We start from the raw sequence: 26207 nt of genomic DNA, 5'->3' as shown, positions 1-26207 counted from the left end.
TTTTTGCAATCAGGTGCTAGTGTGATACGTATTAATGTTCAAGGTTATTACAGGCACGCCTCAGGCTCTATGGACACAGCTGCATCATCTCCTACTGTATCAATCAGGGAAGACTTCTACCCATAGAACTCAAGCTTAATGAGGCAACTGTGTTAGAAAGAGAGAATGAGATAGTAACGAGACTGTTTTTCCCCTACTGTAGATTTCTTTTAGTAAGCAGTTGTTAAATGCTTTAAGAAATGCCTGAGCCAGGCAGTATAAGCATTCCTCATATTATTAAAATTCGACCAAAATATTGCTATCAATTCTGTTCATCTGCTTATACAATCATTCAAATAGTATAATTTGAATAACAGAGTAGTGTACAGATTTTGGAGTTTTGTCAGTATAGTTTTGTAAAGAGTTCTATTTGAAGTATTGAAGGAGAATTAAAAATAAAACTAAAATATGGAAGCATCACAGAAGGAGAATTCTACATTATTCCATTATGTCCATTGTTGTTAAAAATGAGATTATCATTATATATTTTGTTCATATTTATAGAAATAAATACATAATTTTAAAAATGTATCCACGCATATTAGTTATCTGCAACAATGGCTTCATGGGGCATAGAAGACTGATACCTGCATAGGACACATTTGGATGATTTTCACCCTTCCAATGCCCTCTCCTCTTCCCTCTGCTCTCCCCATTCCCATTCCCTTCCCCTGTTAGTCTCCCTTCTACTTCCTGTCATCTCTCCTTTTCCCTCTGATTAACTTTCTTAGAGTCTGCATGATAGAAAATATATAACATTGACTTTCTGCCAAATTTAAAGTAAGTGTCTTAGGGCCAGGGAGTTAGCTCAGTGGTTCCGCCACCTGCCTTGAAAGCACAAGGTCCTGAGTTCGACCCCTGGTACCAAAACAAACCCAAAAAACAAAAAATAAAATTAGAGAAAATTATTAAATATTTAAAAATAAATAAATGAAAAATAAAATAAAATGTGTCTTAGAAAGTTATTACATCACTTACTTCACAGGAGACTACCCTGTTAAGAAAAATAAGCCATGCAATAATTTTTAGGTGCCTTTTGAAATTTCTCTGCTTGTGAAATTTGGGTCCTTTCCAACACTAGCCAGTGTCCCTTAAAATAAACTATTTTATCACCACACAATGTGGGGCCCATCTCCCTCTTGTTTCCTGTCAGGCAGAGAGAATCCCTCACACAGTGCTCTTACTACTGTGTCTACCATCAGCTGAGGCAGACAGACAGGGGGTCTTCAAAAGCATCCGCATCATGATCTGTGAGCCAAATAAACCTCTTTTCTTACAGTCAGCCTGTCTAGAATACCTGAGGTATTTTGTTGCAGTAATGAAAAGCAGACTAGTATAATGCTTTTCTATTAATATTTGGAATATAAGAAGACAAAAGAAATGTAAAAGTATAGAAAGGAGAATGTCTTTGTACATTGGAATAGAGAGGCTATAATTATTTGTCCTTTAAAATCTAAGTTAATAAAGAAACTCACAAGACAAAAATTTTTAACCTCATTGCACAAATGAGAAGACTAGGAATCTAAGAAAATATGATTGGCCAGCATTTACCCAAATAGAATGTATTGGAACTAAGAGTAAAGCAGTTCTAACAAACTCAGAACAGTTAATTCTTGTAAATATGTGAAAAGTTATGTCCGTGCTGAAGTTTGAAGAAAGAATTACAGCCTGTTTTATGAATACCTAGGTAAACATTGAAGAAAGAGTATTCTAGACAGACAGTGTAATAATAGCTGTCATTTAGAACATTTACTGTAAGTTAGAAGTTAATATGCAAAGTTCTTAACTATTAAATTAACATGCATTATCTTATTTGCTCTTTCTAACAATCTAATGAAGCAGTTAATACTATATTCATCTCAGAGAAGACAAAATACAGCTAGCCTAGGCAAAGTTTAAGTAACCTATATATTTGTGACACATCAAAGCCTGGCTTGAAAACCAAGTCTAAAGGGTCTCCAAGCTCTCTTCCTTCCTCAAGCCTTAGTATGATCAGCACGTCCGGGTCCAAGGGGGGGAGCAAGACATACGCCAGCTCACAATCTGGGCAAACTTCATGGGTGTTTATACTACATTCTCGGTTGACGAGGAGCCTTTGAAAGACATGAAAAGGTCATATTTGAGCTGTCCAGTCACTCTAGGTAAGGGGTGAAATTGAAGAGGCTCCCTCAATCTAGGGAGACTCCTCGGAAGGCTATGAAATTAATCCACTACAATAAACAATCCCTTTTAGTTAAGTAGCCGTGGAACTGGCAGAGATAAAAGGGGTTCTAAATAGATGGAAGAGGTAAAAATGACAAGAGATAAGGACAGAAGATTTCTGTGCTAAGAGAGGGACCTGGAATAATCCCCAAGTCTCTGATTTGGTCACTGCCTAAGTCAAAGACAGAGTAGAGGATTATAAGGTCGCTGGGGAGCAAATAAAGAACATCTAACAAGACTCAGGTTCAGCCTTGGTTCAAAATCATGACAAAGCTTTGGTGTAGTGAACATTGGGAAATTCTACTGATTAGAATAAATTGGGAGAATATATGAAATAGCAATTTGCATTGAAAATGACAAGAGGTAATTTTTGAAGGCGTTTTGTTTTCACACTTCATTTTGTCTGTCCCACATGCCTAAAATGAAAGCGCTGTGTGCACATCTGGGTGTACATGTGTCACAGGGCTGGGAATTGCACCCGGGGCCTTGTGCACACTGGTCAGACTTTCTACCCTTGAACTACAGCCCCATCCTGAAATGTAAACTGTTTTTGGTTAGGAGATTTATATTCTCGTTACCCCCTGGAAACCTGGTACAGGGCGTGCCTCGGTGCAGGGTGGGCTGGATGACGGAGACCCGGATGAGAGGGATGTTCATAATCTGCACAGCATCTTCAGCCAAGTGTTCATGGGGTATTTTTCTTTCCTGCCTTGTCAAATGAATGGGATCATTTCCAATATTCTGAGCAGACAGAAATAAGAAATGTGATGGTGAAACTCCCCAAACTCTGGCTCTTTGTGCCTACCACATTAGTCTTCATATTGGGCAGTCTTCAAATTCCTTAGAAGATTAGTAATACCAAGTGATAGGACGAAGGTTAGATTATTGTTTCACCAGTGGGTTTTCTTTTCATTTTTCTGGCAAGAAACAATCTCTTCAAGACCCGTGCTGACTGCCTCACCTCTAGCTGCTGATCCCAGTCTCTAGTCTGGCTGCTGTGTTTCACCCTGAGGACCTCGCAGCATGAGCAGAGAAGGTCTGGAAACTTCCAACGCATTCAACTGTAATGGGCAGAACTGGAGGTAAAGAAAGACGAGGAACTGTGGGCCTAGGTTGGGACCTGCCTGTGAGGGAGCAAAGTCTGCATCCAAACCAAGCCATGAGCCCATGTCCAAAGAGCAGAGGAGACCGGAAGTGCAAGAGAAGCAGAATGTGGAAGCAAGGGAGGACGTCCGGTTCCCACCCACCTGACTCTGCTGAGAGCCTTGTCCTCTCCTTCCTCGGCTCCTCCCCGCAGACCATCTGGAAAAGCCTTTCATTTGGAGCCTCTGTTCTCTGCTTCTCTTTGTCTCTGTTTTCTTTATCCCATTCCTGGTGACTGTCTTTCTCTGCATTCCCCGCTGAAAAATATTATATTCCCACACCTGCAGCCATCTTCATAAGACTAACTATGACAAAGCGCCTCTTTCTATCCATGCTGATCTTTTCTTCTTTGTTTCCTGTCATTAACTGTGCACAAAACAGTTCCACTTAGATATACTATTGTGATTTCAAATTCAGCAGTATTAAAGATATTTTCACTGTATTCTTTTTCACAATCCAAGTTACTACCTGCATCTGTGTCCTCTCGCCCGTGTGGAGATGCCCTGAATGCAGTCCCATCTGCTTCATTCAGTCTCCTGCTCGCACAGGCAAATTACGCCTAACTTCAGAGTATGGACAACACCAAGTCCATTTTTATTATATTAGTCCTCTGATTTCAAAGGAATACAATCTTGATTTTCCATAACGTTTCCATGGCATTTCTTAATCTATTTTGTGTAGGAATGGTTGTGGATCTGAAGTCAAAGCGCTAACCATGAGCCAAGCATGAAGCCCGGCCGCCCGGAGCCTGCATCCAGGCTTCTGCACCTAGAAGCCCCCGCTTGGCCCCCTCTCTTTCCTCCACACCCAAACCCAGCACGTCCGATACTGCAGGGGAGGCCACCTGGCACTTTTCTCTCTGCACATGGCCCGTGCTCCATCCCGAGAGCCCTGGTGTCTCCCACACAGCTCGGATCTGCATCCCAGGGGCTGTGTGCACTGCTTGCCTGCATCTGCCCTCCTGAGAGAGACCCCTGAAGCAGTGTGCACACAGCCAGGTCCAAAGGTCGGCGAGGAACAGTTGTATGCACGGTGATGACGCTGTGGGCTCATGGCCTGGGCTTCACCATGCGAGGCATGGTGCGGCTGGGGTACTAAACGAGGGTGCGGGTTAGAAACTCTGTGCCGAGCTGGAGCTCTGAGATGTTGTAGTCATTTGCCTCGCCGCATAACAAATGGCCACTAACGTAGCAACATAGAGCAGCATCTCTTGGTTATTAGCTTGCAGGTCTCTGGACCAGGAGCCCAGATGGACTCAGAGGGCTCCTCCACGTGGGGTTCTCCACAGCCAGCTGTGAGGTGACTCAACCCTCAGGGGAGACTGAGGATCTGACTGAACCCAGAGCACCATGGCCATGAGATGAGGCCCGCATCCCCTCTGACTGCCACCCAGGGGCTGCTGAAGGCCACCTTCTCACCAGCCTTCTGCTCGCAAACCAGTGGAAGTTCACAGAGCTCCAAGCTTCCTGTGCTAGGCTTTCTCCTCTGGCCAGCAGCTCTGGCCCTTGAGTGGCTTTTGTGATTACTTTGAGCCTTGGAAAGGAACCCAAAACCATATCTCTATTTTAAAGTAAGCTGTGTTATACAAAATAATCAGATCCACACCAACTTATCCTACTTACAGGTATTTCAGGTTAGGGCAGGTGTTGGGGGCTGCATCAATTTGTCAGGCCTGTCTCAGTGAAGGATCAGACTGGGCAGCTTCAATAGCAAAGGCTCACTTTTCTCACTGTTTTTGGAGTCTGAGGTCCAGGGGTCAGCAGTGTCTTTTGAGGCCTCTCTTTGGCTCATAGAAGGATGGCCATTCCCATGGCTTCACCTGGTCTTCCTACTGTTCATGTCTGTGTCCAAATTCTTTCTTTTTCTTTCAAATTTTCATTTTTATTAGAGCATGTTTGCAGTTCAGAAAAACTGCAATCCTTGTGTGGAGTTGGGACATGCATGTAACTCATCTTAATTCTTTTTTTTTTTAATTGAAGAGGAACATTTATTATACAATCTATTTACAGAGGAAAAGAGTAAAAACGTATCAAGGACTAAAGGAAACAGAAATGCCAGCTGCATGTATTTATACAGCAAATGTGGGCAACACCTTTATAGCACTCAAATTCTAAGACTGTTACCTCAGGAATAAGTTTTAGAATGCTCAACCTTATATGATTAAAACAATGGCTATCTTAATGAAAAATAATAATCTTATCCTCTTTGAAAGTCAAGTTACTGGAGGCCAAGTAAACCATTTAAAAGATTTTAAAGATTCTTAAATTAGGAAGTCATAATTGCTCAAGAAAATCACTGAAGTGCATATTCAGCTTTCAGGATACTAACGTACAAGGGGGAGATGTGGGGGTTCCATACACGTAACTCTCTTCAGTAGCCAGTTAACAGCAGGATCTTCCAAAGCCAGAAACTGGTGTTCTTAAGAGTCTCCCTCAAGCTGGCCACAGATATCTCTTAGTCCACAGCATCATTCAACCTCACTTCACAAAAGATGAGATACTTTGAAAGGCAGCAAAAGGCAGGCCAGGATAATTCTGCATCTCTCCTTCCAAGTGTAGACCCAGCTTTTGTGACCTTGGCCAATGACTTCTGTGTGCATCAGGTCTCCCCTTAGATCACTGTCCCTCTACCTGTGAAATGTGATGTCCAAACCTTGAAGTTTCTGGACTAGAAAATGGAGAAGACTTCCAAGATCTATTTTCTTTGTCAAAGGAATCATCTGCTTGAAATGCAAATTTCTGCTTAAGTGCCTGTGACATTACAGACACTGGATCCCATTGTGAACTCTATCTCTTCCTCTTATGAATGGGTCTACTGTAAGGTGAATGCTCAAGAGCACAAAGCTTAACCTCATTCAGATCCTTTAGAGCATCTAACATGTTCAGAACATCTTCATTTCTCCAGCTTTTTGAATGATGACTATAATTCATCTTACTAGCACCTGGGTGCTGCTTTTTCATTTCAGTAGCTGGATTATGTGAGTCACCAACTGTAGATTCTGGTCGTAAGGGACGAAAACGTGAAGGCTGGAAAGGAGGACAGTGAGGAGGAAGCGGTGGTGGAGGAGGAGGAGAAGCCACTGAGCTCGGATTTGGTTCCACACGAGGTTGAGGTGCCCCGATGAGGGAATTTGTCCTGCACAGCTGGTCACATCATTTAAATCCGAAGAGCCAGAGACTGCACCACTTCTCTGTTCCTGCATTTCCACAGTTGCAGCAATCTGAGAGCGAAGAAGACTTAGCTCATTGTCAAGGGCAGCTACTTTTTTAATCGCAGCTTCATCTACAGGGAGATCATTTTTCACTGGGTTGTTCCGTCTTTGAGAAGGTGACAGTGGATTCCAAACTCTTTGTGAAGAATGGAAAGTTTTCATTTTCTCCTCTTCTTCATTTTTCCACATACTACTTCGAAATCTAAGACAACTGGCTTCTTCTTCATTTGCCACAGACAAAATATCAGCAAAAGATGGAACTACACATCCTCAATTATCAGACTCTATAGAATCCAAGAGTGGGATCAATTCAAAATTAGGTCTTCCACAGGGTTCTAAAGGAAGCATTTTTCCAATAATACAGACAATACTTCGATATGATCCATAGTCCTTATTTTTCCAACTCAGCAAAATCCTGTCTATGGGAACACCAAAATACGCCAGCATTTCTCTTAAGATATGCAACAGGAGAGACACTGGTGAAGCAAATTTAGGGAAACATCACCAGTTTCTTCGTACCTCCTCCAGAGCCGAGCCACGGGCAGCCACGGGATCAGAAAGGGCGTTATAGAAGCGAGTCTCCAAATCCGAACCCTTGAGGGAAGAATTCCAGTGTGTGCCAGTGCTGATGAGGAAGCACACAGAAGCCAACTGAGCCAGCCCGCACCTCGGCCTGAGAGTCACAGGCGGTAAAGATGCCACCAGCGAAGGGTCTGGACCGCCCGGGGGTTGGCCCTGGAGCACCGCACTCAGCCCGGGTGACGCCGCGGGAACTCATCTTAATTCTTTTTATCCCTTTCTACTCCCTTCCCACCTTCCTCCCTCCATCTCCTGGTCCCCTTCCCATTTGCAAAAGATCTGGCTGTCTGTTTCTTCTTATCTAAATCTATTTTGCGATTTAATTATTTGAGCTGTGGGTTTTTCATTTAAGAGAACACAAGCCAGACGTAAGCTTGTGCATCTGATTTATTTCACTTAACATTGTAGCCTCAAGGTGCATCTGTCTTCCTACAAATGACTCGTTTATCCTTCTTTATGGCAGAGTAGCACTCCGTAGCATGTAAATACCATGTTTTCTTTATCCATTCATCTGCTGATGGACATACAGACTGCTTCTAAGATTTAGCTATTACGACTCGTGCTGCTATAAACACAGATGTGCATGGATCACTGTAATATGAAGTCTTTAACTCTGGGGAAGATCCCTAGAAGGGGAATCTCCTGTTCTTGTAGGAATACCAGTATATTCGACTTGTGTCCCCACTGCTCTGTATGTTAAGTGATGTGCTGCTGGGATGTGGGAGAGCCCTTAGCTGGGGCGTAATGAGAGCCTTCAGGACACGGGAGGTGCCCGGAAGGGGAGTGGGACTTTCCTGGTCCTTGCTCTCTTTGCTGCCTCCTTCCCGAGCTGATGGTTAACCCTTGGTGCCATCACCACTGTGTGCCTCCTCTCCACAGCCCCACAGCACCAAGGGCAAGAGGTCACAAGCTGGAGCCAGCAAAACTGTGAGCCCAAATCGCTGTTTCTTCTTTATGAGCTGACTATCTCAGGGACTAAAGTGTTACAGTAACAGAGATCTAACTTGGCCCAGCTCCAGATCACACTCTGGGGGGCAGAGGGTGAGGACTTTCACCTGTCCAGGTGCAGAGGACACAGTTTAGACCCTAACAGAATCTACCTTTAGAATTCTGCGTGCTACAGGAATTCTTTTTGATCCTGGCCTTGCAGATTGGTGTGAAGGCACATTTGTCAGCGGAGGAAGATGGAACATACATATCCAACAGTTTGACTCCTGGCTTGATATTCCCTGTGTTTATGGATGAGACGTGTAGGGCCATGGCTGCATTCCTGCCAGAGCCCTGTGGTAAATCGGGTGCACAGGCCTGGACAGAGTTGAGGGATCTGAGAAGAAATGAGCATAGACAGGGTGGCATGCAGCAGACACACCAGAGGCTGCGGCTGAACCAAAGGACCTGCTAATATGTCTGAGCGGAAAGACTGGGAAGCACAGCCCAGGTTCCTCACCCGACCACACTAAACCTGCACACAGTCAGTCAAGCACTCTTTGCTCATCCTCTTGGGAGTAAGAGCGAGCCCTTTCTCCTCCTCTCTCCTTCTCCAGTGATAGGATCTTTGGCTCTGGAGGGCCCTGGACTCTTCATTGCTACACATGGTTGTGACACCTGACCTTACGCGGGTGCAAGCAGACCCAGCAATTCTGCTACATTTTATAGAGGATCTTAAGAGTACATTCCCGAAAAATATTGATGGCCACAGTGAACAGCAAGATTGTTGCTCTCTCTTTCACAGAGATGCTGTGAAAATTAACAACAGGAGGCCTGGTGAGTTCTGGAAGCTCCCTTGAGTAAGAACACATAAAAAATAAAGTACTTGCAGAGTACATTGCCTTTGCCCAAGACATAAACATTTGGATATTACATGATGTTGATGCACAGCCAGTGAAGCATGAACTTCTTTGAGATGCACACAGATAAAGTTTATGATTGGCTTGCACATCCAAACATTGAGAAGCTCCTTGGGCTGGGACCAGCCAGCAAATTCTTAGCAGTTCTGTTTTTCATTGTTGACAAACATTAAAACAATCTAAATGTCAGGATGTTGCCTGTAGGGTCATTAACAGTGAGAAGGGACAATCTCAGAACTATTGCCCCATTTGTTTATCTGACCTGCAGGTAACTATGTGGAGGGAAACTGTATCTAATTTGTAATAATGCCATAGAACTAAATTTTCCATTAGTACTCACACACTCTGGAGTATTTTCCTCAAATACTTTGGCCATTTTTCGTAATTGAATTTCTCACTTTTGAAGCCAGAGTTTCTTTTATCAATACTGTTATTAGCGTTTGCATTCCTATTTTTAACTCCCATTTGAAGGTGTGCCTTGAAAACATTTTGTTGAAAGCAGTTATTTGCCATGTTTAGAGGGATGTAGTTTGGGAAAATTGAAAAATACCTCTACCGCATTAGTAACATAAGAACAAAAATGTATTTTATCACTTTGAGTATGTAAACACACTGAGAGCAGAAAATCAAATAATAGAACTAAAAGGAGACATAGTCTAATGGACTCAGCCGAGAATTAGGAGCCAAAAATATCCAACCTCCAACCTTAACTCCAACACAGAGCTCTGTGTCCTTGGGTCCATTCCTTTCTCTTTGCGGAAAAAGAAAAACTACCAAAACGTGTTTCCTTGTCACAGAAGTGAGGGACAATGTTTGAAAGCATCACAGACACTTCAATATTATTTAAAGGAGGATGTTGACCTTCGCTGTGCCTGTTTTACTTCTATCAGTTTGTCCCACCATGTACACTATCTGTTGGTGCTGCTAGTTCTAATTATTGCATCTCTCAATCCTTTGAACTTGAATGCTTCTTGGACACAAATAAGTCGGGGAGAGCCCTGAGTCATGCAGGCTTATTCCTCCATCCTGTCACCGCGAATGCAGTTACGCATTCTTAAAGGAGAAGCGGAGTGCGCCGTGGGGCCATGCGACTCCGAAGGCTTGGCCAGCACCATCTGTGACATTTGGACAGGAAATAGAACCTACTGCACCTCACTTGCAACTTGTATAAACTTGTCATTTTAATTAGTCAGAGGCTGTTTGAGTGAGAGCTTTTACATCACCTCCTAAAGTAAAATACTATCTCCTCACATCAGCAAAACATTCTAGGACACAACACAGCTCAAAGGCGGGAACTGTGTGCTTCTCCTTTAGATTTCCAGCATCCAATGGAAAGCTCAATATGAGAAAGGGCCAAAGAAGTGTTCGTTTAATTGGCCCAAATGAGATTAAGTTGCTGTGTAGAATTGTACGAGCAATATTACTTCCCTTGGCACCAATTAAGGGCACTAATAGGTGGGGACCCAGATGGACCTCTTTGCTCCCTCTCACACGTGTGGCTGCTGGTTACTTTAGTCCCCAGCCCTCATCCCTGCCGCCAACGTGGGCATGGACTGAGCACAGCCCAGGCTCTGCCATCCGTAGGTGCTGTGCCTCGGTGTCCCTGGCAGATGCTGCCATGTGTTCCCTCCTGTCTCTTTCCGCTCCTCTCAGGGGACTGAGTAACAGGACATGTCTCCTCCTCTTCTCCCACCTCAGTGGGTGCTCAGGGCCCCTCACCACCTGAGGTGTTTCCTCTCTCTCACATTAACACAGCCGCCCTTCACTGGTCACGGGTGAAATGCAGACTGCTTTCTCTGCAGTCCTCAGCCAGCGTCCCTTTCTGCCGTGGTGAGCCCTTGGTCTGCAGCATGAAGACACAACTTCAGAACACGGCTGTAGCTCCTGCCCTAGAAGTATCTTTTATTTGGGTTTTTGCATAATGATATCACCCTATCTCTGGAAGATAAAATATGTACATACTTCCAAATTAAATCCTGTTTAAAATTCATGAGGTGCTTGGGGCTCTATATATAAACTGAAACTATTAGGGAATAGACTTTCTTCCCAGAATATTCCTTTGTTGGACCTCCTTCTTTCCCCGTCTCACTCAAAGGAGACAACGCCAAAATGCTGCTGTCTCCCGGGGAGCTCGGTTTCACTAAATGTGCAAGTGGACAGCTTCACATGAAGGGCATGCAGTGCATGCCCCTCTTCATAGAAAATAACTCTACTTAGGAGTTCACCACTGCATTCGGGCAAAGGAAACATGGAGGCTCTGTCTCAGACCAGGCCACTTCCTTAGTGCTCTGGTTTGGATAGGATTTGTCCCTGCTGAAGTCTGGGTTGCCATTTAGTCCCCATTAGGAGATATGAGAGGCAGGGCTGGGTAAGACCTTCAAGAGATGACTAGAGAGCTGCCTTTATAGATGGGTGAATCATTCATGCTACTTGTAGGTTAATACGTTAACAGATTGATGAGGTGTCTCAAGAATAGGTCTGCTACAAATCCAGTTGGGCTAGGTCCATGCCTTCTCCTTGGCTCTTGCCATTTGATGCCTTGCCCTGCCTGCCACAGGACTCTGCCACCAATGCCATCACCAGGTGGCCAGGTGCCAGATGTTGTTGTCTTTTGACGTTGGACCAGAATCATGCACAAAAATAAACTTCTTTTCTTTATGACTTATCTAGTTAGTAGTGTTGTGTTACAAGCAACAGAAAATAGACTAAAACATTTAATATTTTACCAAGTCTAAGTCTCTAACTCTAGGGGAGTCTTGATGTGACACAGGGAAAAAAGAGAATTCTAACTATGCCAGATTGCTGCTAGGCACTGGCTTTGGTGACCGTGAGTTAAGGATAGAGGGAACAAGATTAGAAGAAGATTTATGCTCAGTGGGTAAAGGGGAACAGATTAAAACACACCACATTTCATTTGAAAACTCTTGGTGTAATAGATTCTCTTTGGAAGACCGTCAGCATCTTTCCTTTCTTTTCTTTTCACACTTTGCTAAGTGAGTTTCTCTTTTATTTCCAGGCTGGGACTAAGATGGAGAGATGACTATGATAGAAAGAAACAAATGAACATACTGCTTTACTGTGACAAAGTACCCAAGGTAATCAACTTAGAGCGAGGAGAGGCTCATTTTAACTCACAGTTATGGAAGTTTCAGTCCACGGTCATTGGGTGTCGTTGCTTGAAGGCCTGTAGTCAGGTAGTGCATCATGGTGGAGAAAGTGTGGTAGAGTTAAGGGCTCACCACAGAGGCCAGGAAGCAGAGAAAGAGAGGAAGAGACCAGCACTCCACCTTCCCCTTTGAAGGCCAACCCCAAGGAACTGAAACTTCCTGCTCTGCCCACCTTGTAAAGGTTCTACACCTTCCATTGATGCCAAGATGAGGATGAGGCATTTAACACGTGGATCTTGGGACATCCTGCGCTATAGGAAGATGAGACAACTGGTGGACAGAGAGGTGGACTAAGAGGTGTGTCACATATGAGTTTTGCCCCAAAACTTGATAACATAGCTAGAGAAGCAAATATGTACAGTGTTATAGAGTGGAACCTAGAGTGCTCACAGTTAAGGATATATGTACCAAAGCAGGGAGCCACACCTCAGAGAGAGCAGACTTTTAAAATCATCTCTTCAATCTCATCTACAAGATTGACACACAATGTTCCCGAATGCCAGGGATCTGAGAGAGATTACCAAAGTACACAGATCACAATGTGATCAGCTGTTGAAATCCTGGGCCAAGTTTCCAGCATCTTATTACAGGAAAAAAATATCAAAGACTTGGAAAGGTATAGAAATGGCAACAACATGATAAATGGCATCAGTGTTTGTAACTATGAAGAGAAGGTAGGAAAATTAGGTTTTTTGTTCATTAGAAAGAAAGATGTTAGAAAAGATAATTACTGAGGTGTCTAAGACTCTGAGGAGTACTGAGAAGGGAGAGACAGGAAAGCAAAAGAGGACAGGAACAGGAAGGAATAAAGGATCGCATTAAAGGGAATTTGTAAGCAATGTATTTGCAGGGAGTAATTACTGTGGTTTGCAGAAGAGGCTACTAAACTCCGAGTGCGTTTTTATAAGAAGTTGGAGGGGTTTTGCACAGGTGGTAGGGAATGGGCAAAGGGCACAGACCCCAGAAAAGGATCAGTGCTTTCGTTGGGACAGCAGGGCTGCGCCCCGTCCTGAAACGGAGCTGTTCTCATTAACACACAGATCTGGCAGAGCCACATCCTGGAACCCTGAAAACATCAGCTTCCATCTAAACTTTTCATTTTTTATATCCTTAATTTGGCTTAGTCAGCTGGATGGCAAGATTGCGATATCATAAATATGCATATGGCCGGGTATCTGCCACCCATCTGATCCTGACTTGCTTCCCTACTGGAAAAAGCCTAAGCCAGATAGGATGTGTAGCTGGGCAGCATTCCAGGTTGGAAGCTCAGCTTTGGTTTTGATAAACATAAAAAATTTTGACTGCTTGTCTAACCAGGTCAGTCCCACAGAACTTGTAACCTTTCTCCAGCCACCTGGTGAGGTCTTATTCTACGAGAAAAGGGTGGAAACTCACAAAGTAACTCACACAAATTGGAACCGTAACTTGGCCTGTGATGGTCATAAAATATTCTAACACTCAAATATCTTGTACACCAACACCCGTGCTTCTCGGGGAGGGTTTGGACCCTTAAGTTTCACTCTCACAGATCACCACAGGGGGCAAGAAGCCAGAGCACAACCCTCCAGTGTGGGCTGGAGACACCCCAGTCCCCTGGCAGTCCTTCCACACTAGTAGTCAGTCTTATTTAGCCAAGCATCCTGAATCCATAAGACATTGCTGTGCTAAATCTCTCCTCCTCTAAAACCTCTATGTATTTCTTTCTTTCTCTTCGACCTATAAGTATGCTGATGCATCGCCCCCACCCCAAATCTCCTTCTGTAGTAAACAACCAGATCTTATTGCTTTGTCTAAAACAATTTATCTGGGAAAAGTCAAAGATACAAAATGGTGAGCTCTGCATATTAGCTCCCTGATCTCTGAAACTGGGCTTTTGGCTGCACCGTTTCACTAAAATGCCTGCAGAAAGGTCACACATGACCTCTTAGGAGTTGAAATCAGTGGGTGTGTTAGAGTGGGAGGGTCTTGCATCATGTGCATACTCTCTTTCAACTTCTCAGTATTAGTCAACTGTTCTGTCACTGACACACAATGCCTGACATTCACAGTTAAAGGGTGAGAGCTTCAAAAGGGTCACAGTTTCAAGGGGCTCAGTTAATGGTTCGCTTACCTCAAGCCAGGAGCATCATGGTGGCAGAGCTGCTTAGTCCATGGCAACTGGGAAGTACAGCAGTGGACAGTGCCAGAAAGGAAGGAGTGAGGGACCAAATCCAAACCCAAGGTTCCACCTCCACAACCCCCAGCACCACTAGAAGTGGGCCTTTCAGATCTCCTGGCCAACTCCCAAGACAATGAAGTTGACTCCATTCAGCTCAGTCGCCACATCCTGCTTTGTTTGGCTTCATAGCTATTAGCGCATCCTCGTGCTTTCCTCCTTTCTGTCTTTTCTTGGTCTTTCCCATGATTCCTCTCTCCCTGTTTGCTGCTTTAAGTTTCAGTTTCCCAGATTATCTCATTACTCTTCAGTATTTACTTCACTCCACCATTTCCCCTCAGCTTCCTTACCCCTCTCCAAATACCACATGGCCCACATTGGAACTCCTCAAAGTCTGTATCTCTATCCCATACCTTTGCCTGTGTTCTAATCCCTCATCTGAAATGATCTATGGTGTATTTCTCACTGTCCCTTCCCAACCCTAAACTTATCATGTCAATTACCAAAACACACTGACTTTCAATCCCTTTCCCCAGTGCCTAACCCTCCTTGTCTGTTTTACTCTTCTAACAGATTCAGAGATAGTCTTAGATTTTTTTTCCTTTATCTTCAGCATCCACATTCAGTTGGTCAAGAGTTTTTACACATCCTACTTCATATTTTTAAGATTCAGTTTCCATGTCTCCCTTTCATAGCCTCAGCTCCAATTTCAGCCATATTTTGCTGGACCTATTAAAACAGCATCCTAACTGGTATTTCACTCTCCTCTACTCCTCCCCAATTTATCCACTAGAAGAGGTTTGTATAAATCAAATCTGAGCACATCCCTGTCCTGCTTAAACTAGACCATTGAGTGTACTGACCACCAGAAAAAGTCCGCTAAACTCTGATTCCTTTTCCAGGCTAATCCCCACCATGACCTCATGCTCTCCATCCAACTTTAGCCTTTGAATGTCCCTGGGATATCTTGTGCACTGGTGACAATACAATAGTCCTCCTTTTCTAGAGTACTTTTCCTCCCCTCTAGTTGCTTGCCTGGAAAACTTTTCCTTATACTTCTCAGCTCCATTTAAATACCACTTGTGAGGCACTCCTTTGATTAAACCACCATGTCATCCAAGCAGTCAGTTAGGCATACTGTGAAGTACTATATTCTCCTGAAGTACTTTGTAGGAGTCTCTACTGTCCTCTGACCACATGTGGTCTCTGAGTGGTTTGTGGACTACCTTTCCCAAGCTCAGTGAGGACAGAGATGATGCTTAATCTTTTTCTCTCCCCTTGTAGAATGACCCATGTATAATAAGTACTCAGTAAATGTGTACTGAAATCAGTAAAGTTGCTGTTTCTGTTGGATTGTCCCATGTCAGTGACTGCCGCTGGTTGTGAAAGCCATGTCTCAATATTTGTGTTCCCCTAAATACATATGTTGAAACTAATCCTCAGTGTGGGAGTTACTTGGAGGTGGAGTCTTGGGAGATGATTAGGTAATTAGGGCAGAGCTTTCATGAATGGGATCAGTGCCCCTATAAAAGTCTGGAAGAGACTCTGGCCCTTGACCATAGGAGGACACAGCAATTGTAGTCTATGACTCAGGAAGGGAGCTATCACCAGATACCGACAGCCTGCACAACTGCAAGAGATGAATTTCCCTTGTGCATAAGCCAGCCAGTGTATGGTATGCTGTTACAGCAGCTGGAACAAACCAAGATACTAAGTGATTTATTCTCCATGAAAAACCAAAAGAAGGTGGGTTTGGACAACTTTCTCTAATCTAGTTAGGAAAATTCCCCTGAATTTCAGCCACTAGAAAAAGGTTTTTAATTCACACTCACCCTTCCCCCAGAAAAGTGAAAAGAATTCAAATTTTTGAGCAAATGCTTACTAACCAACCCCAGAAGGTATTTTAGAGGTGTCTAGATCTGACTTTTCTTAGAGAAGTTAATAGTAGAAACACATGTGGTATATGTAGCATTTTCCTAAGTGTTTCCATCTTTATCTTGGCATATAGTTTTAAAAACCTAGCCAGCAGATATGAGAATATACTGAGATTTCATTTAGCAGATGAAGAAACCAAAGATTCAAGATGTTAGGCAATTTTCTCAGAATCATACAATGTGTCAACAACTAATTGGTATCCTGTCTCCTAAATCCATGCTTTATGTTTTAGCAACCTAAAGTTATTGTCTTCTATAGGGTTCTCCTTTCTCATTTTATTTTTTCACTTATTAACATACACACTCATTGGTTATACATAGATGGTATTAGAAGTGTTGATAAAATTGAAAGAATAAGCAGTTTAGATGGCAAAGAATTGGACCTGAGCTCCTGTTAGATATAGGTAAATATTCAAATGCAGAGGAACATAATAAAATGAATGCCTGGAGTTGGGAGACCTGGGTCAATACCAGCTCCACTGATTTCTGACTAAGTGATCTTCTTGGGGCAGTTACCTCCCTGCTCTGTTCCTCAGTCTCTTCTTTTCAGAATGGAAATAATGAAGCATAACTTACTTCATAAGGCTTTTGTGAGATACAGGATGTGAAAGCATTTTGTAAAGTGTAAAGGCTGCATGGTGATATTGGAAATCATGACTGGCTGATTGCCATACAGAAGGTGGTACCTTAAGTATTTACATTTTAATCCTTACGGGGATTCTGTGAGGTAGACAAAATCATTATCTATACTTCACAGATGAGAAATTCAAGGAATGAAGGAGTTAAGTAAATTTCCAAAATCACACAATAAGAGATGGACAGAGCCCAGAAAGTCCATGCCTGAGCTCACATCTCAACCACTTCAGGTTTCAATCTCCCAAACTCACACACAGAGTGCGTGTGCATTGTAGGATCTTAGGGTGTGTTAACTCCTTCGATAACTCTTTAGATACATTATCTCACTCAACCCTACAGACATAACTCTAAGTTTATCCAGAGACAATTAATGAAGCCAAGTTCTGTGCCTCCCCCACTAACCTGTCTGATCACAGCAGCCAGAATATGCCCTCTTTCTCAAACTGACTAATATTTCTCATTTTGTTCCAGTAGAATCTAATCTGTGCCATGGCCTAGAAGATTGTGTTAGTCAGCTCACCACTGCTATGGCAAATACCTGAGACAAATCAGCTTCTAAGGAGGAAGGGTTAATTTTGGCCCGTGGTTTCAGAAGGTTCAGTCCATGGTTGGCCAGATTCATTGCTTTTGGGCCTGTGGCAAGGTCCCTAGCAGAAGCGTGTAGCAGAGGGGATGATTGCTCAGCTCCTAAGCTGGGAAGCAGAGAGAAAAAGGAAGGGGCCAGGGTCTCAACATTCCCACGAAGAGCTCACTCAAATGACATCACTTCCATCTGCTAGGTTACACCACTTACTGAGCCCAGCACCTCCCAACAGCACCACAGGTTGGTGACCAAGGATTTAGCTGTGAGCTTGGGGTAGAGGTGAAGATGCAAACCATAACAAGGGCCATTGATATTGGCCCTATCAGTCACCTCACCCCTGCTTCAAGTCACAGTGGCTTCCTTGCTCTTTCTCAAAAATGACAGACGTGTCTGGCCTCAGAGCCCTGGCCTCCATGGTTCCCTCTATTGGAATGTTGTTACCAAGATAACCCCAGAGCTCATTCCTTCAAAGAGAATGACCATTTAAATTAAAAGTAAAAATAAGTTATTATAATAAAAGACACATTGCCATGAATCTCCCTCAAAGTCCTCCCCCTCACTTTGAACACACTCAGACCACCATTCTTGCCACTTTCTGAAGCAGCTCTGGAGTTTTCTTTTGTGTCTTTTCATTGTTGCCTTGATGTTCCAAATTGATTCCAAATGTTTATGGCAACTTCTGTCAAATAAAGACACCACAATGCGCCTTCTTCCACCCCATTCAACAGATCAGCGCCATGTGACTTCTGGCTCCTGCCCAAAGTCAACATGACCACAAAGGTCAATGTTTTGAGTCTATTCAGGACATGGAAGCAGCTAGGACCGTGCAATTGAAGACACTTACAAGGGAGGACTCCAGAACTGGTTCAGAAAGTGACAAGAATGAAGGGATAAGTGTATAAGGTATTTTCAGAGGAATTAATAACACTGTTTCTTTTACTGTAATAAGGTTCTTTTAAGAAAATTAAATATTCACCATGTTTTCTGATCACACCTCATAGGAACTATCAGCACCCTACTCAACCATTTTCTATGTCCATAATTTGATTCTGTTTTCTTTTAGTGACATTCCCGTCATTGGCATTTATTTATACTACCTGATGCATTTCACATGTATTTTTTTGTTATATTTTCCTCCTACTATACATATGAACACTTACCACCACACCTGCACACACATATACACGCACAACACACATGTATACACATGCTTAAACACTAAACCAAAATCTCTGGTTTGCTTATTGCTATCACCCCCAATGCCTAAAGCATAACCTGACAGAAATCAAAAGCCTCATGCCTCATGACTGGAAAATTCCATGAATAAAAGGCTCTGGGCCCTGGCCAAGCTTAAAATCAGATAGGGAAGCCAGGGAACCTTTTTAGAGATGCCTCAGACACAGCGGATGGTGATGTATGATCACACCTCCATTTCTTTACAGCCTTTCAGTATCCTGGCACAGTCCCCTACTATAATATCAAGTTAGCACAGCCAAATCAATATATAAACACACAAATACAGCTTTCTCCCGCAGAAGTACCTACCATTGCTTCCAAACAGATAATGGCTAACTTTGTTCAAAGTGGCCAATAAAGGATTAAAATGTACTTTATTCAAGCCAACTGTGGGCCAAGAATTAGATTGGAGGCCTGTGTAGAATGTGATTCTTTTATTTCTGACCTACTTCATGAGAATTTTTGTTTGATTAAAATGTGTAATGCCATCCTATGACCCAATTACTTCCTTTAGCATTTTGAAGCCAGGAGAAGGGAGATCCTAACTGATGCATCATTCCTTCCCTTTCTCTTGATGCTTTCTACCTTTTTTTTTTTTGGTACTGGGGATAGAACTCAGAACCTTGTTCTTGCAAGGCAGGTGCAGTGCCACTGAGCTAAATCCCTGGCCCTCTACTTTAGTTTTATAGCACTGTGAAGCCAGTGAGGTAGAGAAACAGGTGTCTCAAGGGGGAAACGTGAACTGAGAGCAACACAGGAGGGAGAGCTCATTAGCAGGCTTGTTTAAAGAGGTTTAAGAAGGACTTTAAGTAGGCATGAGGTGATGATGCTAAGATTTGTACTGATCTTAGTTAAAAATTTAGCAGTATCCAGTGTATTTAACAACCCTGAAATGTGACATGGAGGTGTTATCACCATTTCATGGAAAAATTGTTCAGAAACCAGGGAACTGGAACATAAATCTCCATGGTTCCCTGACTATGTCAGGCATCTCAATTTCCTTCCATTCTATGAAGCACTAGGAGACAGAGGGAAACGTGGACTTGGGAATTAGACAAAACTGATTTGAAATTTCAGACGTACTGTGTATTAGCTGTGTGATGTTCAGAATGTGCCCTACCTTCCTGGGCCTGCTTATCTCACACTGCTTTTGTAAGACCTGGTCCTTGTAAGAATGCAATTAAATCATTTAGCAAAGTACCAGATTGTCTAGGGATGTGGAATCTGTTTCTTTCTTTATCTTTTTCCTCTCTACTCATAGAAAAAAAAATAGCATTCCTAGCTAATTTTTTTATAAAGTCTGCAACTATTGGGATATCATTTTATCATTTTTTTAAATGAAGATTTCAAATGTTTCTCCAGAAATAGGGATTTGGGAATTCAGCAATTCTAATGAAAAAGGCTAAGGGTCAAATCCTATCGTAAGAGGCTAATGAAACCCTCCATTCACTTCCTATGCATCTGTGTGAGATCCGTTGGATGGTGCCTGTCCTTGCAGGGCCCATCCCTCAAATTTGATAAGAAAAGAAGAACTGCTCAAATCTTTAGCTTGTAGGAGGAGATATGAGATAAAGTGCAAGAAAAACTTTGGTATAAAGAGGAGCGGAAAACACGATTTGCCCCTAGGGAATGCGAGCGCTCCTCTGTCTGACTCCCTTTTCACTCACACACACACACACACACACAAAAAAAAATACTGAGAAATTTCAAAGTCACTGGGTTAAAAGAAAACTTTAAAAACAGCCAGGGTGGCTACAAAGCAATCCCTATTCTGCCCTGAGTTATGTAGAGAGCAGCTTGGATCTTCACATATCTAATGCAGTGTCAGAGCCCAGCCAGTCCCAGGATTATCATGAATCTTGGATGAAGGCTAAGTGCGGCTTCAGCCTGCTACCATTTGTGGGGTAGGAATTGGAACCCCAAATTTAGCCCTGTGTCCTGCTCATGTCTCAGGGGAGTAAGTGCACCTAAATGATTAGCTTCTTTGATTGTCAAGTTTAACATCCCCAACACTCAGGAATAAAATCTGCACCAGGAGCTAGCAAAAACCAGAAACTACCATTCAAAGACATAAAAGTAAAATGTATGCAATTATATGAAGAAGAAGAAGAGAAAAATAATAGTAACAAACTGACACTGTATGAAATGAATACTTAAAATCAAACAGTGGCCCCTTTGGAAGGGAAATTAAGCTAAGTATTAGAAACGTTTTAGCTTTTGGTTGAGTTTTATTTATTTAAAATATGTCCAAAAACATCAAAATGATTTTAAACCTTATTTTTAAAGAAACTCATTTTAAAAACCTTTATTTGGACTACTTCTTTCCCCACATTGCTAACTATTGAAATCTAAGGGTTTGTGAAAAATCACTCACCACATGAGCATCCAAGGGCTTAATGATGTCATGGAGCATCTGAAGAAGGAATCCAGCAGGACAAATGCTAATGCATCCTGAAAGCTTTCTAAAAAGCTTAGTGTATTTCGATATAGCAAGTGCACTGTGCAGTTTTTGTTTTCATAAAGCACAAAGTTAAGATTAGAGGTTACATTGAGAAATGAACACTAATTATAATATTTTCTAATGTATAATATCTTACAGCTCATTCAATTATTTTTCACACAGTATTTTTCTCATCTCCATATAACAATAAACCTATAAAGAAAAATTCCCATTTTTTAACAGATGAGGAAATTGAGTCTCAGAGAATTGGAGGTTCTTTGCCTGGGAACATCTCTAGGAGTCAGTCAAGGGTAGGAGGTTGATTGTTCCCACCCTTTGAGCTGTACTCTACCCAGGATGGTCCCAGGACTCAAAATTATGTCCGTATTTTTAAGGAACTTGTATCCCAGACTCATGAATCTCTTATCTGTGTGTTCTCCTCCTGTGTACTGTACAAGGAATGTGGTTCTCAAATTTATGACATTATGATTCAAGAACAAAAGCAAAACCACTCACTGGAAGGGAATTTGATGCAATTGTTTTCAAATCATTGTTTTCAAAACATCTTGAAATTTACGATTGGCTGTTACTTTATTGGATTTTATATTTCAAATAACAACTATTTAGACAATCTTTTAAGATACATGTTTGGTACATTTCTATGCAGAGAGTTCTGTTTTCCAAAAGTTGTTGCCATGTCCAGGATAAAAGTTTTATAAATCCTTCCAATAACACTTACTACGCTAAAAAAAGAAAAAGACCCTGTTTTTTTCATTTCATCCCAAATAAGCAGAATATGAGAAATTCTATTGTTCAGTTTGTCTCATTTGGAGAAAAGATATCTGGTTATAAAAATTAGTCTAGGGCTTTGAAAGTGAAAACTACATACCTGCAGACGATTTTTTCAGAATTCATACATTTATTCAATATTTAGCAGAAGCCTACTTATGCACAGAAAAATAAATTAGATATCATGCAGCTGGAAAACTTAATGTTCCCTGAAGGAAACAAAAAGTACAGTATGAAGGTCCAGGCTTGCTCTCATTTATGGGCCTCCTATGAGCCCAGGCCAGGTGCTGAGCACACAGAGTCAGAGATGGCTCATGGACTGCATTCAAGAAGTCGCAGCCCCTAAGCACACTGTGAGGTAAGTGTAGTGACAGAGATTTGGCAGGGACAGGCAGGGCTCTTCATCCAGCCTCGGGGAGGGGGCAGATTTATAACCAGATCACCAGCTCCATCTAAATGGAGTCCTTGTCTCTAGCACTTCTCAAGCTTTGTACTCAACCCCTGCTAGATTCCCAGGGAGCTGGTGACAACTGAGCTGACTCTGGTAGAAAAGACAGGAGTCACCTCGTCGGTGATGAGAGAAGGAAGTGGCTTTTGAGGCAAGCTCAAGAGGAGAGGCCTCACGTGTGCGATTTCTGGGGATTGCAAGACATATTTTAGATATGGCTGGAATGCCAAGTGTCCATAGAGAATTATGAACTGTGAAGCTAGAAAGATAGGTAGGACTATATTTTGAACATTGGGTGGACCATCATGAAAAATGTAAACATTTTCTAGAAAAATATCAAAGTTCTCACTCTCAGATAGAGAATAAACCGGTAATGACATCTGAGTGCAGATATGGGTTACTGCTACGAGAATACAGAGAAGTCACATCATCACAGTGCTCGAGGCCTCACTGAAAGTGTGATCCTTAAGGTTTGAATGGTCAAAGTGACAAAAGAGAAATCACATGCTAGAAAAAGCAAAATGCTCCTCTAAAGACATGGAGGCATAAAGCAACCCAGGGTTTACATAGACCCATTTGAAAATAAGTAAACAAATAATAGACTCATTTGCCTGGCACTGTGGGCAATGCATCCACAGGAAGGAGAGTGACCAGGCTGATGTGCTGAACTCCATGGTGGAACTTCTCTTTGAAAGGAACGCGGAAACATGGAAAAACTTGTGGCGAAACTATCCGTGCGTGTTTCTGTTTTGAAAGGTCCACATATGGTGTGGCTCAGAAAACCAATACAAATGCATCTCAAAGGAGCAATAAGCACCATCTCTGGAGGGATTTTTGAAATCTTGGCAAGATTTTATTGATAAGATGAGGAGGATGCAGTAGAGCATTTATCGGGCAGGGCCCAGGAATCCTGGAGATCTTGCAGTGCTTGCACTACCAGAATAGAGCAGATTGTCCTTAGCTCCACACCACTTCCTAGTGTTCCTTTGGACATCCAAATAGTGAGATATTTCTCAATTTATGCATTAGAATCTAACAAGTTTTACATATTAAGACAAAATGCTATTTTAATATACAAGAAATGGTGCATAAGCCCAGATATCACATGGATTGATGCAAATTTTTAAATTCATTTTCTCTGGAACTTTGTCAGGAGTTGTCCACTGTTTTAGGGGGATGAATTGCCCCAAGAAAGCACTGCTTATCACCAAGAGCACGTTTACATTATTTAGCCACTGTAGCTGTTGCAGCCACAACTTCCACAGTACAGTCTTAGACATCTTTTCTTCCCCCACTCCCGTCCTTAGGACCCAGCTACAGTTCCAGCCATATGACCAGCTAACGGCACCTCCCCTGCTCTCTTACAGGAGGCATCTTCCACAGGGAGGATTTAGAAATCATGGGAAACAAAGTAGTAGTTTCATTAGGGAGCAAAAATGAAATTGAACAATGGTTCTCGAACTGGATTGTGCAACGGGACTAGGATAACCCAGAGAATAAAATCACAAAGACAGAATCTCAAATTCCACTGCCTGTCAATCTGGATCAGGTGGTCTGGGGTGAAGTGAAGGACTCTGAGCTTTTATCACTTCCCCAGGACATTCTGTCACAAAAGCTTGAGCGCTGGACACCTTTGGTGAATCACATCCATATCAGGAGTCTCCTTAAATCCTGGTGATCCCTGACTCTCTGAGGATGATGGCCATGGTAGTGAGAGCTTCCCCCATCCCCTCATGAGGACTGCCATGACTCCAGGCACCACCGTTCTCACCTGGACACCAGCGTCAGTGACCAGCTGAGTCTCGTGGTTGTGGTGATCAGTCCACAGATGTCCTAGGCACCCACATTTTCCTGTTTGCCATTATGTACACAAAACACCATCCTTCACGTTCAGAGACACCAACAAGAGAACAAGTGGTCAGAAAAGACTCAAGATGTGCAATGCATGTCATAGCAGGTGTGTAAGAAGTGAAGTTTTGCCAAACTACACTGAAATTTACCCCATGACAAGAGCAGTCCACTTTCTCCATGGCTGTCACAGATTTCATGGATCCTGAGAAATCCAGCCATTTTTAGAAATCCCATGAAATTTACCTTTTCACTCGAATCCACATGAAATCAAAATTTTTCCCTATGAGTCCCCATAAAATTGGCACATTTCCTCAGAAGACCCCATGAAATTATAAAGAATATTGCAGATTCTTTGCTCCTAGACCCAGTTTCACATCTTAAGGAGGCAGGATAGAGATTGTGGAGTTTTTCCTGTTTTCTGATGATACCTTCCTAAAATCAATATGGAAAACAAGAAGGCAGCAGAATTTCTAAATTTCTAAATTAAGTAGAATTTCAACTTGATTTGCTTAAACTAAAAAGTGTAAGGGATAATCCTTTCCAGTGAAAAATGGGTTACAATTCATGCAACTGATAAAAATATAAACTTGCCCCAATTTTCCCTTAAATAAAATTGTAATTAATACTCATTGTCTAATTGTTCTTAAAATAGAGAATTTATGTAAACTTTAATATAAAAGTTAGGCTCTTAGAAATAAAAAAGTATCTAATTTTTACTCATTAGCAAACTGTAGAATAATCAAATAGGCATAAAATTCTCCTCAAAGTAAAAGGTCACGTTGTCATAGGGTGTATGGATTCACAATGGCAAACAGTATTTGTAAAAGTTCAATTTCATAGGCTGTTGTGAGAATCAAACGAGAGTGACTATGCAAATACAGACTGTGGAATGCTTTAAAAATATAGAAAATTGAAGTGGTGTCATTTTCAGATATAATGAGAAAACTTATTATTTAAATGAAATATATAAATACTCCTGCTCAAAGCAACATGTGTGTTTAAATTAATACAAAAAGAATACTCATCCTTTTCTCTCCATGATGAAAAATTGCATATGGGAAAACAGAAAAAGGACATCATGGAAAAAGCAAACAAAATTGCAATAGGTAAGTGGCTTTAAATTATGACTGTTTATTCAGTATCAAAATGAAAGGGACACATGTGTCTCACATTCCTATGGTAACTATAAAATCTCACCTCCCTGGTTTTACCTGTGTCTTGATTTCCCCAGGATTGAGAGGAACAAGCTCTCGGTTCAGCTCAGTGAGGCCACACTTACAACTCTACCCCCTGAAAATAAGCCAGTAACCACTCCAGGGGGAAGTCTGCTGTGGAGAAGCGCTCTGGAATGGGAACTGACCTATAGAAATTGTAAGCTTCCTCTCCGTTTGCCTTAGCATTTTCATTTTGAATCATGGGAATATTTACCCTTTTCTTAGATTCACCACCCAGAGTCACAAATCCAGAAAGCTGCCCGGACTGACCACCACAAAGATCAGCATAATAATGAGAGGACTCCAAGCTGCCAGCTAGAAATTTTAGCAGCATATATAACCACCCTCACAAAACAGGTAGCTGCAGAGAGTGATGTAGACTGTTCTGATATTTGGGATTCTGCTTCTGATCCAGATGGGAGAGATTGTGCTGTCCTGGTGAAAACATCAGAGTGGAAAGAAAAGCACTTCTCCGGGCTTTCTGCTGACATTGATTGGATTCCCCTGTAGGTTAATCTATCTGTAGCTGAATTAACTTGCTTTCCACTGTGTTGACCTTTCAGGCTCTCAGGCAACACACGGCAGACAGAACACCAGGTTGAAAAGCCAAGAAATGGGGTTCTAATCCAAACCGCTATTAAGTCTCCTGCAACATGGCGCACCTCAGTTAACCTCTCTGAGGTTCATTTTCCTTATCTGTGAAATGGGGACAATAATCACTTTCTTGACAACT

The 26207-nt window shown here is 42.3% G+C and overlaps 1 long non-coding RNA gene and 1 pseudogene across 1 annotated transcript in view; both read right to left on the bottom strand.

Annotated features, from left to right (window-relative positions):
- LOC110345976 (uncharacterized) overlaps positions 1 to 26207 on the bottom strand; it is a 372088-nt gene that overhangs the window by 113616 nt on the left and 232265 nt on the right. The window lies entirely within an intron of this gene.
- Positions 5423 to 6943, bottom strand: LOC101710062 (mitochondrial fission regulator 2 pseudogene; annotated as a pseudogene).

The sequence above is a fragment of the Heterocephalus glaber genome, unplaced genomic scaffold (genome assembly GCF_053883595.1).
Source record: "Heterocephalus glaber isolate CG9 unplaced genomic scaffold, H.glaber_assembly_v1.0 deba00001688, whole genome shotgun sequence".
Taxonomy (NCBI): Eukaryota; Metazoa; Chordata; class Mammalia; order Rodentia; family Bathyergidae; genus Heterocephalus; species Heterocephalus glaber.
Note: the sequence above shows the minus strand (reverse complement) of the source record. Positions and strands in the feature narration are given on the sequence as shown.